The sequence below is a fragment of the Littorina saxatilis genome, linkage group LG9 (genome assembly GCF_037325665.1).
Source record: "Littorina saxatilis isolate snail1 linkage group LG9, US_GU_Lsax_2.0, whole genome shotgun sequence".
NCBI classification, from domain to species: domain Eukaryota; kingdom Metazoa; phylum Mollusca; class Gastropoda; order Littorinimorpha; family Littorinidae; genus Littorina; species Littorina saxatilis.
In genome coordinates, this window is record NC_090253.1 from 55,938,033 (window position 1) to 55,953,156 (window position 15,124).

The window sequence follows — 15,124 nt, forward strand, 5'->3', positions numbered from 1 at the left end:
GCCTTGAGCCTTTTTTTATTTGTTTGTTTGCTTAACGCCCAGCCGACCACGAAGGGCCATATCAGGGCGGTGCTGCTTTGACATATAACGTGCGCCACACACAAGACAGAAGTCGCAGCACAGACTTCATGTCTCACCCAGTCACATTATTCTGACACCGGACCAACCAGTCCTAGCACTAACCCCATAATGCCAGACGCCAGGCGGAGCAGCCACTAGATTGCCAATTTTAAAGTCTTAGGCATGACCCGGCCGGGGTTCGAACCCACGACCTCCCGATCACGGGGCGGACGCCTTACCACTAGGCCAACCGTGCCGGTCCCTTGAGCCTTGATTGTGGCAAAAGTGTTAAAGGGATACGATGGACCACCGAAACTGTCTCTATTGCTATGTAATGCGTCTTTGTCCCCAACCGAATGGACTCTGCTTACACACCTTAGATAACAGATTTGAATATCTGAAGCAAACTTTTTGTGTTTTTTTTTCTGCTTCGACAAATGCGTACCCATCAGAAATGAAACAAATATGAAGACAAACGGACGGAAGTCGGGACTCTTGACACTAAATAGTTGGATGGGAAAAAAACTGCTCGCTGATTGAATTTGATTTAATTAATTATTATAGTTACCGAGCATTTTAGAGCAAATTAATTCAGGTGTTAGCTGTCATAATCTTCGCAATAGTTGCAATTCTCCAAACACAATGACCAGTAGCCGTGAGTTCAGTGTAATGTTCACTTTTGGCGCTCATAGGCCGCCATACTTTGTGTCTGCCCACCGAGGCCCAGCGATGACTCCATTCCTGTCAGCCTCCATTGCACGCCGGATGCGCCTATGTACAGGAAGTGATGTGAGAAATGTGCACTGCATGCTGGGAACTTACTTTTACCCCATGACTGCTGGATGCAAGGCTTCAAACAACTTATCACCACGTTCCGGGAGATTTTGTTCCAAAACAAGCCCTGGGTATCAGACACGCATAACTGCGTAGTGATTAACGCTGAGTCACAAGGGATCTTTATTCGACAAATTTATAGTTATAACTTTTCCCCCACTGGGAATTCATGTACATAGAGCTTTTCAAAACTTATCGGAAAAATACATTTGCACAGCATATGTTTTTGATAAAACGGTGCTGTTTCGGGATTCAAAATCACAACTGACTATAAAGTACAGAGAGGTCGAATACTTCTGGCACAGTATAGTATCCTTTTTGATGTAGGGCATGTGTATACTACTGTTGTGATTTCCGTTGCCATTCAACCCAACTAATACCCCCACCCCCACCGCCCACCATCCATTTTTTTTGTATACTTATTGTACTGTAACCAGAATTTATCTTTACTTTCGTTTCGTTCCTATTGTGCTACGATCCGCAAATTGTAATGTTCTGACCTCGCTTTCGCAAGTGTCGTCTGCCAAACCGGGCAGCAGCTAGTTCCTAGCTCTGTCGGCAAAACCCGTAAAACACAACAAGTAAGCAATCTTATTCTTTATAAAATATATGAGGATAACAACTCAGTATTATTATATTCTAGGTTTTATATGACCAAGACTTTGATTTAGGTTGGTTTTGATGCCTTTCATTTGTATTTAGATTTCGCGACTCGAAATGCCAGTTTGGTTGTGGTTACGTCAGCGACTGACTGTGGGCAGTTTAACATCATTGTACTGTTTGTAGATCTATCTCTTTTTTGTTGAGAAAAGTTTATTTTGTTGCAAAGACGCTCTAACAAGAGTTTGCAGAAAAGTTACTGCCTAAAACCTCTCAATTGTTGGAAATCGTACACTGTTCTATTTTTTGGATATTTGTTCATTTCATTTTTGATGTACTCCACTTCAAGGTGGTTTAGTGAGTGTGATTTTGATTACTTCCCTTGAGTTGGAAAAGTATTTTGTTTCACAAATGTTCTGAGTATGGTTTTTGTTTGTTTTTTCAGAATTTCACCATAACGATCAAGTACCAATGTTGGGTACTAACGGTTGTAACGAATAGACGAATTAAAGAAATGAAAAACGTCTGTTCATTGGGTGACACTTACCTGTATGTCAGAGTGTGGAGACATGAGACAGGACAGTGAAATTTTGTTAAACGCATGGGTGCAGCGCTCTGATCTTCGGTGCAGAGTGAAATCCAGATCCACACATCTATGTAGCTGTCGGATCTACGGTGCACACATGGACCAAGCACTCTAATCTTCGGTGCAGAGTGAATTTCCATCGCATCAGCTTTCATCATGGCTTCCTCAGTTCAAGACACAACTGAGGATACCACACGACTTCGTACTCTAACAGAAAAAGGGCAACTTCAGTATGAGGATACCAGAAACTTTCTGGTAAGCAAAGTGCAACGTTCTCTTGATCAATTAGACAACGTTACTTCTAAATGCAACGCTGCAAACGACAAAAATGCTGCTTCATCTCTACTACGCGATCTACAAGAGGCGCGTGATAGTTCCGAAATGCAAGCAAACATTTACACAGACTTTTTGTTCAGGCAGAAAACGAAGGAAAGTGTCAGCGAGTCAAACACGTTCAAAGATACGTTCGCACAAAGATTGAAAAAATCGTACGACGCTCAGCAAAGCTTGCAATTCCTGTTGGATGAAGCCAAATCGACTAGTAGCCGAGGACGCAGTGGTCGTACTCATAGTAGTTCAGGAAGCAACGCATCTTCAATGGCTCGGGCCAAAGCACTTGCAGCCAGAGCAAGAGCTCACTTCGCTCAAAAGGAGTATGACTTGAAAGCATCACTTGCAAAAGTCGAGGAAGAAGTGAAGGTGGCTGCCGCGAAGGCGGAGCGCCTGAGGTCGGAATATGAAGCGGAGCTTTGCTTGGTTGCACAGCAAAAGGATGCTGCATCGGCGGAGGCAGAGGCTGACGCTTTTGTAGAACATGATGGTTCATTGCTCAGTGTGAAGAGTGAGCACCCGAGGGACAGAACCGATAGGTATGTGGCGGGTCTTGGAGAGTTCACACACGTACGTGAAAAGGAAGCAAACTCAACTCCCCGTCAGAACGTGAACACGACATTCACTCGGCATGCCAATTCACGCCTCGGCAAAACAGATTTGTACAGTCTGCAGAGGGTGATTTAGCAAAATTCTTGCTGAAAAAGGATCTTCATCTGTTCAACGAACAAGCAGAGTGTTTCGCAGTTTGGAAAAGCAGTTTCATCTCGGTCATGACAGAGTTGAGTGTATCACCACAAGAAGAGCTGGACTTACTCGTCAAACATCTTGGTTTCGAATCTTCGAAGTACGCTCAGAGCATAAGAGCATCCAACGCCGCTGATCCCGCCAGGGGATTGAGGCTCCTCTGGAGACGTCTAGATGAACGTTTCGGATCTCCAGAACTGGTAGAAGCTCGACTCAGAGAGAGGATAGAGAGTTTCCCTCAGATCACCAAAAAAGACTCGAGAAAACTCTATGATCTTTGCGACTTGTGTGATGAAATCAACTCTGCAAAAGATGATGAAAATTTAGGGCCCCTCCTAAAAGTGTACGACACATCCATCGGCACGAACAAAATCGTTGCAAAACTGCCTCCCAACTTGAAACACAAATGGACAGAACGAGCCTCCAGTTACAAACAGAGACACGGGGTCGTGTTCCCTCCATTTACATTTTTCGTGGAATTCCTGCAGAACATGGCTAAAGTGCAAAATGATCCCGCTTTCTGTTTTGACAATGACAATGTTGGCAAGTCAAAAACTGACTTAGGAAGATCAACGGTTGTGAATCGTAGGGTTGAAGTGTCTAACGATGAAGCCGGCAGTAATCACACAGATAAATGCCCTATTCACAATGCCAGTCATTCCTTGACCGCATGCAAAGCCTTTCAATCAAAGTCGTTTGAAGAAAAACAACAGTTCCTCAGGGAGAAAAGTTTGTGCTTTCGGTGTTTGGTTTCGTCTGAGCACAGAGCCAACAAGTGTACAGCAACTATCAAATGCGAAAAATGTGGAAAGCCACACCTTGCAGTGATGCACCGTGGCCCTTCAGATACTAAAGGTCATGGCGGGGAGAGAGATAGTGCAGGTACCGGAATCTCAAGCAGAGTGGGAGCTAAGTGTACATCTATCTGTGGTGCATTCGGCAGTAGATCTTGCGGCAAAGTCGTCTTAACGCGAGTCTTCTCCGAAAACTGTTCTTCATTTCATTTTCATTTTCATTACTTTGTTGTCCCATCGCTGGGAAATTCGGGTCGCTTCCTCCCAGTGGAAAGCTAGCAGCAACGGAGTCGCGCTACCCAGGTGTCTGCGTGTTTAGGTGTATTCAGCCACCTGCACTTATGGCAGAATGACCAAGGTCTTTTACGTGCCATTGTGATGACACGGGGGTGGGACATGGCTTCCGTCTCTGGGTCTGCACATAAAAGTTGACCCGTGTCCGTCCCGGCCCGAATTCGAACCTGCGACCTTCCGATCACAAGTCCAGTGCTCTACCAACTGAGCTACCGGGCCCCGGAAGAGTGTAGAAGTGTATGCTGTGATAGACGATCAGAGCAACAGAACACTGGCTTCACCAGATTTGCTAGATCAACTTGGAGTTGACACCGAACAGCACACATACACATTGTCTTCCTGTTCCGGAACGCAGTCTATGAGTGGTCGCAAAGCGTCAGGTTTGTGTGTCCAGTCCCATGACAAGCAGATGACGCTAGCCCTTCCTGTTGTGATAGAATGTGAAAGCATCCCGCAAGACATGTCGGAGATCCCCACCCCAGATGTAGCACACAGTCATGCTCATCTACAGCCAATCGCGGCAAGTATCCCTCCTCTCCACCCTGAGATCAAAATTGGCTTGCTCATAGGTCGAGATCTCCCTATTGCGCATCATGTGTTGGAGCAGATTCTCGGAGAACCATCAGCACCGTTTGCTCAACGTCTTCCTCTTGGTTGGACAGTAGTTGGAGACGTTTGTCTTGGGAAAGTTCACAAACCTTCGCACGTCCGTGTCAACAAGACCTACGTCACGCACAGTTCAAGAGAAACAATTTTCGAGCCTTGCACTCATAATTTGAAAGTGAGTGAAGAAGATGAACTAGGTTCTACAGTGTTCAGAAGAACCAAAGATGACGAGAAAATCGGCCTGTCTGTTGAAGACAACAAGTTCGTGGCCATGATGGACAAACGATTTCAGAAAAACGCCGATGGACGCTGGTCAGCGCCTCTTCCGCTACGTTCTGAGAACAATGCTGTCATAAACAACAGAGAGCAAGCTGTTAGACGCGCTCATGCCTTGAAGAAGTCTCTGCAAAAAGACCCGACAAAAAGAGAACACTTCTTCAAATTCATGGCCAAAATCTTGGACACTGGCGCTACAGAGGTGGCCCCTTCTGTCGAGGATGAAACCAAAGCCTGGTATTTGCCACTATTTGGTGTGTACCACCCAAAGAAACCTGATAAAATCAGGGGAGTTTTTGACTCATCAGCAACCTTTGAAGGCGTCTGCCTGAATGACATGATGTACTCAGGACCGGACCTGACAAACAGCTTGATTGGAATTCTACTGCGATTCCGCCAAAACGCTTGCCCCATGACAGCGGATATTGAGCAAATGTTCTACCAGTTTTTCGTCGATGAATCGCACAGAGACTACTTGAGGTTTTTCTGGCATAAAGATAATGACTTTGACAAGCCATTGATAGAATACCGCATGTGCGTTCACGTTTTCGGAAATAGCCCCTCGCCAGCTGTCGCCGCGTACGGTCTGAGAAAAACTGTAGAGTCAAGCGCAAAGGATGTGAAAAAGTACGTTTCAGATGATTTTTACATCGACGACGGCGTAACCTCTGTACCTGACAGCGAAACGGCCGTCAACCTCATGCAACGCACGAAAACTGACTTGCTGGAGAAGGGAGGACTGAAGCTTCACAAAATAGCTTCTTCTGATAGAGAGTTTCTAAAAGCGTTCAACACTGGAGACCTCAGCGAGGAACTTCAGTCAATCGATCTCTCCGATACTTCAGTGCCTCTTCCGGTGCACAGTTGCTTAGGTTTGATGTGGGATTTAAACTCTGATTCCTTTGTGCTCAACCCCGCTGTAGCTTGTGGCAGTGGTCCTTTCACCCGTAGAGGCATTTTGTCTGCTCTGAACAGCATTTACGATCCTCTAGGGTTTTTAGCGCCAGCAACGATAGCAGGAAAGATCCTTCTGCGTGAAATCTCTCCAAACGGGAAATCTTGGGATGAACCGCTCTCAGAAGTTCACTTGAAGCAGTGGGAGTCATGGAAACGCTCTTTGAAATCCGTCGACGGGCAGCAAGTCCCACGCATGTATGTGCCGTTCTCTCTCAGTCAGACTGGAGACGCAAACTTTCACATATTCTGTGATGCCTCTGAAAAAGCTATCGCCGCCGTAGCCTATGTGACGGTCACTACGAGAGACAAGTGCAACACTGACATTGGTTTTGTGATGGGAAAAGCCAAAGTAGCGCCGTCAAGCGGACATACCATACCACGTCTAGAGTTGTGCAGTGCCGTTCTCGCTACCGAAGTGTGGCAATCAATCTCTGAGCAGCTTGGTGTGAACCCGAAGAGTGTGACTTTTTACTCTGACAGTAAAGTAGTACTCGGGTACATCAACAACGAGAAACGCAGATTCCACACATACGTCAGTAACAGAGTAGAACGCATCAGACACGTATCAGATCCCACTCAGTGGAAGTATGTTACTTCAGAAATGAATCCTGCAGATGTCGCGACAAGAGGTTCTGACGCGGACCTGAGTCTAAAACAAAACGTCTGGTTACAAGGTCCGAAAGAGTTGTTGACAGATCATCGTCATCCAGAACCACTTCTCTCCTTCTCATTGATATCTCCTGAAGAAGACAGAGAAATCAGGCCCAACGTTCGCAAAACGGAGATCGACGACAATCTCTCCCCCGTTCACGTTCGTTTCGAGAAGTTCTCGACTTGGAACGCTTTGCTGAACACCTTCAGTCGACTCAGACACATCTGTCAAAGCTTTCGCGCCCCTACAGATGTCTGCCAAGGGTGGCATCAGTGTTCACACGCTCTTGATGTTGATAACAAAAAGAACACTGAAACATTCATTCTACAAACGGTACAAAACGACGCATTCGCTGCTGAAATACAGTGTCTTCGGAAAGGTTCTTACCTATCAAAGAAGAGTCCCATCATCTCCCTTTCCCCCTATTTGGATGAAGATGGTCTACTCAGAGTTGGGGGAAGAATTCATGAGGCGAAAGAAACGGCAGGCTTTCCCAATGTTCATCCTGTCATCCTTCCTAAAGGTCATCATGTGTCAACCTTACTGGTGCGGCATTACCATGAAGAGGTGAAACATCAAGGTCGACACTTTACAGAGGGTGCCCTTCGATCCCACGGTCTTTGGATTGTGGGTGCGAAAAGACTTGTAGCTTCTGTAATACAATGCTGTTTTCTGTGCCGAAGACTACGAGGAAAGCTAGGACAGCAGTTCATGTCAAACCTACCAGCTGACAGAGTGACCCCTACTGCCCCCTTCTCTCATGTGGGTGTAGATGTGTTTGGTCCTTGGTCGGTGGAGACAAGAAGAACAAGAGGAGGAGTCGCAAATTCTAAACGATGGGCGGTTGTCTTCACTTGTTTGGCAATTCGTGCAGTACACATAGAAGTTGTAGAGGACATGAGCAGCTCTTCTTTCATTAACGCTCTTAGGAGGTTTGTCTCTTTGAGAGGACCGGTCAAAGAAATACGTTCAGACCGAGGAACCAACTTCATGGGAGCTGCAAGGGAGTTAGGACTGCATGCGCTTCTCAAAGAAGATGGCCCTGTGAGCAGACATCTTGCCAAGGTTGGCGTCAGATGGAGGTTTAACCCTCCACATGCTTCACACATGGGTGGTGCCTGGGAAAGAATGATAGGGGTAGTGAGAAAAATCTTGGACTCGATGCTCCTTGACTTACGTCGTAGGCCGCTGACTCATGAGGTGTTGTGTACTTTGATGGCGGAAGTTTGTGCGATTGTGAATTCAAGACCTATCACCGCAATTTCTCATGATCCAGATTCACCGTCTGTTCTCACTCCATCCATACTGCTCACAATGAAAGGTGAAGAAGAACAGATACCACTTGAGATGAGTAACTTGAACTTGAAGGAAATGTACAAGTCCCAGTGGAAGCATGTACAGGTTCTTTCCAACATTTTCTGGAATCGCTGGAAAGCTGAATATCTTCAGTCATTGTAAGAGAGACAAAAGTGGCAACATGTTGAAACAAACTTTAAAGAAGGAGACATTGTGCTACTATGTGATTCTGGATCCCATCGAAATAATTGGCCTGTTGGGTTGATTGTTCGTGCATTCCCTAGTAACTCAGACTCCTTGGTGCGTTCAGTAGAAGTTCGAATCATAAAAGATAACCAACCTGTCACATATGTTCGACCAATAACTCAATTGGTTCGTTTGTAAAACTGCAACCGTGACAGTTCCATGTGTGACATTGTGCTGATTTATTTTCAGAAAGTTGGTAATCTCTTTATATCCTGTTTGCGAAAAGAAATTAGAAACTGGTTAGTATTTAGAGATGAAGTGTGTTAAATCAACAAACACGATGGTATTTTTTATGTCTGTTCGAAAAGCTTTTTCTTTCATTTGTTTTATAGTGATATTATTTGAATATCAGACGGGGAGTGTACTGTAACCAGAATTTATCTTTACTTTCGTTTCGTTCCTATTGTGCTACGATCCGCAAATTGTAATGTTCTGACCTCGCTTTCGCAAGTGTCGTCTGCCAAACCGGGCAGCAGCTAGTTCCTAGCTCTGTCGGCAAAACCCGTAAAACACAACAAGTAAGCAATCTTATTCTTTATAAAATATATGAGGATAACAACTCAGTATTATTATATTCTAGGTTTTATATGACCAAGACTTTGATTTAGGTTGGTTTTGATGCCTTTCATTTGTATTTAGATTTCGCGACTCGAAATGCCAGTTTGGTTGTGGTTACGTCAGCGACTGACTGTGGACAGTTTGACATCATTGTACTGTTTGTAGATCTATCTCTTTTTTGTTGAGAAAAGTTTATTTAATAGCAAAGACGCTCTAACAAGAGTTTGCAGAAAAGTTACTGCCTAAAACCTCTCAATTGTTGGAAATCGTACACTGTTCTATTTTTTGGATATTTGTTCATTTCATTTTTGATGTACTCCACTTCAAGGTGGTTTAGTGAGTGTGATTTTGATTACTTCCCTTGAGTTGGAAAAGTATTTTGTTTCACAAATGTTCTGAGTATGGTTTTTGTTTGTTTTTTTCAGAATTTCACCATAACGATCAAGTACCAATGTTGGGTACTAACGGTTGTAACGAATAGACGAATTAAAGAAATGAAAAACGTCTGTTCATTGGGTGACACTTACCTGTATGTCAGAGTGTGGAGACATGAGACAGGACACTTATAAATCTCTCCTATTTCCTTACGCGCCCTCTGTTGTTGTCCCGGAAGTTCTACATTAGCCTAATAAAAGAACAGTATAATACTATAATACAAAAAAATAGCCTTGAGGTACCCCGCTGCTTGTTTACGAGAGAATGAGTTTGTCAAATTGTATTTGATACAAACATCCTCGGACATAAAAGGATATATAACCTCAAGAACCTTTTATCTTCCACAATGCCCTGCACACGCCAGCGCAGTGGGCGGTGAACACAATTTAAACGCGCAAGTGGGTTTTTCTCTGTGCCAATACAAGGCTGCTCAGTCGGAGCTAGGGGCGGCGACAGGAGGGGGGGGGGGAAGTATGCTTGGCGCTGGTGGACAATATTCACTTTTTTGGCCAAATGTTTTAGATTTTTGGGCCAAATCTTTGAGTACACCTTGGCGCTGATGGACAATATTCATTTTTTTGCCAAAAACGCCAGTTTTGGCCAAAAAAGCAAAGTTTTGGCCAAAAAAGTATAGTTGTGGCCAAAAAAGTATAGTTTGGGCCCAAAAACGCCAGTTTTGGCCAAAAAAAGCAAAGTTTTGGCCAAAAAAAGACCCATATCACCGGCGCAGACCTTTAGACAGGAAAGCTCCATCGTTTAAAACTGAATTATATAGAAACTCATTTCTCCCATCTACTACACAACTCTGGAATTCTTTACCAGACTATATAAAACTTAGTGATTCCCTAAGTGAATTTAAGCACTTTTTGTCAAAAAACGATTTAAGTCCGCCGTGTTATTTTTATTCTGGAGATCGCATGTCACAAATAATTCACTGTAAGCTCAGGTTATATATGTGATCTCAATAACGATCTAGTGAGACGTCACGTTGCTACAGATGCATCTTGTGACTGTGGATTCCCGTCCGAATCCGTACAACACTTCATATTCGATTGTCCAAATTATCGCGAAGCACGTCAAGAAACTCCCTCCCTAATCACACAATTCACCTCCCCCACCTTTTAAACGGAGACAGACAGTATTCTTTAGATTTGAACAGGAAATTTTTTTCCACCGTACACTCGTTCATTGAACGTTCAGGCCGCTTTGGGCAAGTCAGAATAAATGCTCTACAAGCCGGACAACAACTTTAACTTCTGCACATCTCCTACCCATCCCTCTTCTTTTATTCATCTTCTTTCCCTCCTTCCTTCCTTTACTGTCTTTCTTTATAATCATTATGCAACGTTCATTACGTTATTAATAGATTTGGTTTATTGAGACAAATTTTTCACCCGTTACCGCCTTATGTTGTACTGTCATGCAGGAACACCACTATAAGCTTCTAGCTTGTTGCTGTTTCTGTGAACTTTGTATACATGTCATGATTGTAACCCTTGTTAAAAATAAACTTATGTTTAAACCAAAAAAAGATTTGGCCAAAAAAGGATTTAGCCAAAAAAAGTACAGATTTGGCCAAATCTTTTTTTTGTTGCCAAATCTTTTTTTGGCCAAAACTTTTACACAGAAAGATTTGCCCAAATAAAACATTTGGCCAAAACAATGTTTTTTGGCCAAAACTATACTTTCGTTTTTGGCCAAAAAAGTGAATATTGTCCACCAGCGCCAGCAAATACAAAAGATTTGGCCAAAAAAAGACTTTTTTTTGCCAAACCTTTTGATGGCAGAAGTTTGACCAAATCTCCCGTTTCAGCTAACAATAACAGTTTTGGCCAAAACTTTTACATAGAAAGTTTTGCCCCAAAAAAAGTTATAGCCAAATCTATTTTATTTGGCCAAATTAATGTGTGGGTGTTTTTTCCAAATCTTTGTCTTTTTTGGCCAAAACTTGCGTTTTTGGCCAAAAAAGTGAATATTGTCCACCAGCGCCAAGCATAGGGAAGAGAGGGGGGAGAGGGGTGGAGTGGGAGGGAGGGGGAGGGAGGGGGAGAGAAGGGAAGCGAGAGTCCTTTGCGTCAGTTTTTGTCAACGCATTTTTTCTTCAACTACAGTCACTACGCGCCTACGCAGATGGGACACAATTGTACATGCCAGATTTTGTTTCTTTGAATTTAACTTTTTTTTTTTTTTAACTTTTTATGTCAATGCGTCTATTCACAGCAGGTTTTCTCTGCCTGACGTACGCTTGCACCCTGCTATTTATAATCCATAGTATCGTGTTACTATAAGTGACGACATACAATTTGTTGAGGTTGATCCATGTTTTTTGTCTGTTTGCTTTCTCCAGAGAGACGATTAGTGTTAAGTATGCTGATTTTTTGTTTGTTTTTTGTTTAAGCGTGTTTTATTCAATTTCTCATACACACGTTTCAAACAATAACAACATTAAGAACGTTAACAAGCAGACTGCTTATGGACACGTTCTTGAAATGATAAACAATACACATTCCGATAGCAAAACATGGCGAACAAGTGATAGCTTCAACATTTTTTTTTTACTCGTTTCTTTTCTTGTGTTTTGTTTTGTTTTGTTTTGTGTGTTTTTTGTGTGTGTTTTTTTTATATGTAGTTTCAAGGTTTTTTCTCTCTCCTTAAATACCTGAATCATTTTTAACCTGAGCATCCAACGTTATCTTCGTTTCCAATCTTGGCCATCGGACCTGCTTTTTAGCACATTATAGGCACGTACTCTCTTTGAAAAGAGCTCAGTTGTCACTACTAATGTCCTTTTGATTCGTCCGCTTTTTTTTCTTTCTTTTCTTTCTTTTTTTCTCTTTTCTCTCTTTTCATTTTTTTTTGTGCAAAGGAGGGGAAGAGGGGCATTTATCATATCTCATTTCATGTGGTATTTGTCCACCATGACGATCACGCTCATTGTTATTTTGTAAAGTGAAAAGGAAAGGATATTTGTGTATTTTTGAATAATGTCAGGAATTCTCACGTATGATTGCAATAAATAATGAGACCATTTTGTGAGTGTTTACAACTGCTTTTTGTAAGCTATGACAGTGATGTGATAGTGAGTATGTGGGTGTGTGTGGGTGTGTGTGGGTGGTTTGGTGTGACTATAGATGTTTATGGTGCATGTATTTTCCTTTATCTTGTGTGAGTAACCTACATTTCGCCATGTTTTCTATGCAAGATAGGTGTATTCCTCTCTTCAGGGTACAATTCTGACAAAGGGTTTCTGACAGAAGTGCTTTTAATTTAGGAATGGAGAGGTCGTATATGTTGATATATTTGCTTGTGAAAAAAGTGCAACATATTACTTAAACAAATAAACAAGTCGCGTAAAGCGACATTACTACATTTAGTCAAGCTGTCGAACTCACAGAATGAAACTGAACGCACTGCATTTTTTCACTAAAACAATACAGCTTCGTCAATCCCCGCGAGAAGGAAATCGCTCACTTTCCACGTGCAAAACGTAGTGAAATTGACAAGCCAGAATAGCGCGGTAATTAATTAATGTGTAAGCCTCCAAGCTGAAATGCAATACCAAAGTCCGGCCTTCGTCGAAGATTACTTGACCAAAATATCAACCAATTTGGTTGAAAAATGAGAGCGTGACAAGTACCACCTCAACGTTTACAAAAAGCCGGATATGACGTCATCAAAGACATTTATCCAAAAAATGGAAAAACGTCTGGGGATATCATACTCAGGAACTCTCCTGTGAAGTTTCATGAAGATCGGTCGAGTTGTTTTCCCTGAATAGCTCTACAAACACACACACACACACGCACACACACACACACACACACACACACACACACACACACACACACACACACACAGACACACACACACACACACACACACACACACACACAAACACATACACCACGACCCTCATCTCGATTCCCCCTCTATGTTAAAACATTTAGTCAAAAGTTGACTAAATGTAAAAAGCTTGTCAAATGCGACTGGTAATTTAAAATCTCCTTGCCTTCACAGCAGAAAAAAGCAGACAAACCCTTTTACTTGAAAGGGAGAATTCGCTGTGCACAAATTCTTGAAAGACCCAAACATACTTCTGCATGCTTTTCTTTTCGTATTAAGCTGTTTCGCAGCAATACAATCAGATGCTTTTCTCAACGCGTCAGGTCAGTCAAAACGCCCGCAGAACATACAGTACTGGAACTCACTGATTGGAATACGAAGAGATTTGGAAAGCTCGTAGTCACACCTGTCTCGATAAATAATTAAGCGTCGTACAGAACCAGCGCCCTTCCATTAAAACTTGTTTGAACACTAACACTGTTCTCCTGGTTAGTGACTTTCTTTTTTAGAAATCTATACCAAGAAACTCTTCACAAATGCAGCGCTTCTGATAAGAAAGCTCTTTCCAATAATATGTATCAACATTTACCTATATTTTTAAACATATGACATGTATACTTGTGATGGCATCAACCAGATCCTCGATAATTATTCCAAGATTGCCTCAGAAATCCTGATCCTACTATTTTGAACTTACCTTAGAATGTTAAATAGTTTTTCTTATCTTGCATCGTATTTTTAAGGTTGTCCCTCGCTACTTATAAGCGGGTTTCCTCGTTGTATTGTTGAATGATAGGGCCTACGTACTGGTGTAGCTGGCTTCATGATTAGTTAGTTTGCTGCATGGAGTGGACGAATGAGTTTGCCAGAGCGGGAGAATTCATTTCTCTATTTACTAGATATCATTTGGTTTACGATTTTTGTCACGGACATCTTGTTCTCTCTCTCTCTCTCTCCCCGCCCCCCCCCCCCCCCCCCCTCCCAGTTTTTCTTTCATTTATCTGTGAAAATCATACAAGAAAGCATCGATTGAACAGTTGCAAGTTTAGCATGAGATGCAAGGACAGGGTCTGTCATCAAAAAGCACTGCTGCGACAATCCACTCTATTGGGAAATCGACCACCATGTACACACGATGAGGGCTCATCTGCCTGTTACCGATATGCCTCGTTAGACTTCATGCCGGCGCAGACTCACTGGCTCTATCTGACAAGACCTTGTCCGTACACCTTTTATTTTCCATTTTATGACCGTGTTTCAATTAGAGAACATTTGCACAAGACCGACTTGTAGATAATCACTCCTGTCTGTGTGAAATGATAACGGTATCTAGTGATTAACACGTTGAGTTGTGTCAAAATCAGCATCTGGGTTCATGAAATTGTCGGTCATGAGACAAAGCATGTCCTTTGGTCTGTAAGCCTACAGTCCAATGAAGACTCTCATTCGCTCTTCTACCGGCACGGTTGGCCTAGTGGTAAGGCGTCCGCCCCGTGATCGGGAGGTCGTGGGTTCGAACCCCGGCCGGGTCATACCTAAGACTTTAAAATTGGCAATCTAGTGGCTGCTCCGCCTGGCGTCTGGCATTATGGGGTTAGTGCTAGGACTGGTTGGTCCGGTGTCAGAATAATGTGACTGGGTGAGACATGAAGCCTGTGCTGCGACTTCTGTCTTGTGTGTGGCGCACGTTATATGTCAAAGCAGCACCGCCCTGATATGGCCCTTCGTGGTCGGCTGGGCGTTAAGCAAACAAACAAACAAACAAACAAAAATTCGCTCTTCTCTTTCAGGCAGTTTAAAGCCTGGCCAGGTGTACTCGGATGGGGGGTGGGGGTGTGTTAGCAAGGTAAACAGTTATATTTGTTCAGCTGTATCGCTCATTTTGTTCGATGTGTTTCGGGTTTAAACTCGGAAGTAAACTATATGTAAAAACAAAAATTCCTTTTCACTACAGAATTATAATCCAATGCACGATTTTTGTTTCCCCTGCATACAATTCCATACAAGATT

At 43.0% G+C, this 15,124-nt stretch overlaps 2 long non-coding RNA genes across 2 annotated transcripts; both read left to right on the top strand.

Annotated features, from left to right (window-relative positions):
* The first annotated feature begins 1,323 nt into the window (after window positions 1-1,323).
* On the top strand, window positions 1,324-2,020 carry LOC138977475 (uncharacterized). Its single transcript, XR_011459297.1, has 2 exons — window positions 1,324-1,475; window positions 1,940-2,020. It is a non-coding gene; the product is annotated as an uncharacterized lncRNA (long non-coding RNA).
* A 6,542-nt stretch (window positions 2,021-8,562) lies between these two features.
* On the top strand, window positions 8,563-9,342 carry LOC138977476 (uncharacterized). Its single transcript, XR_011459298.1, has 2 exons — window positions 8,563-8,796; window positions 9,262-9,342. It is a non-coding gene; the product is annotated as an uncharacterized lncRNA (long non-coding RNA).
* Window positions 9,343-15,124: the final 5,782 nt, after the last annotated feature.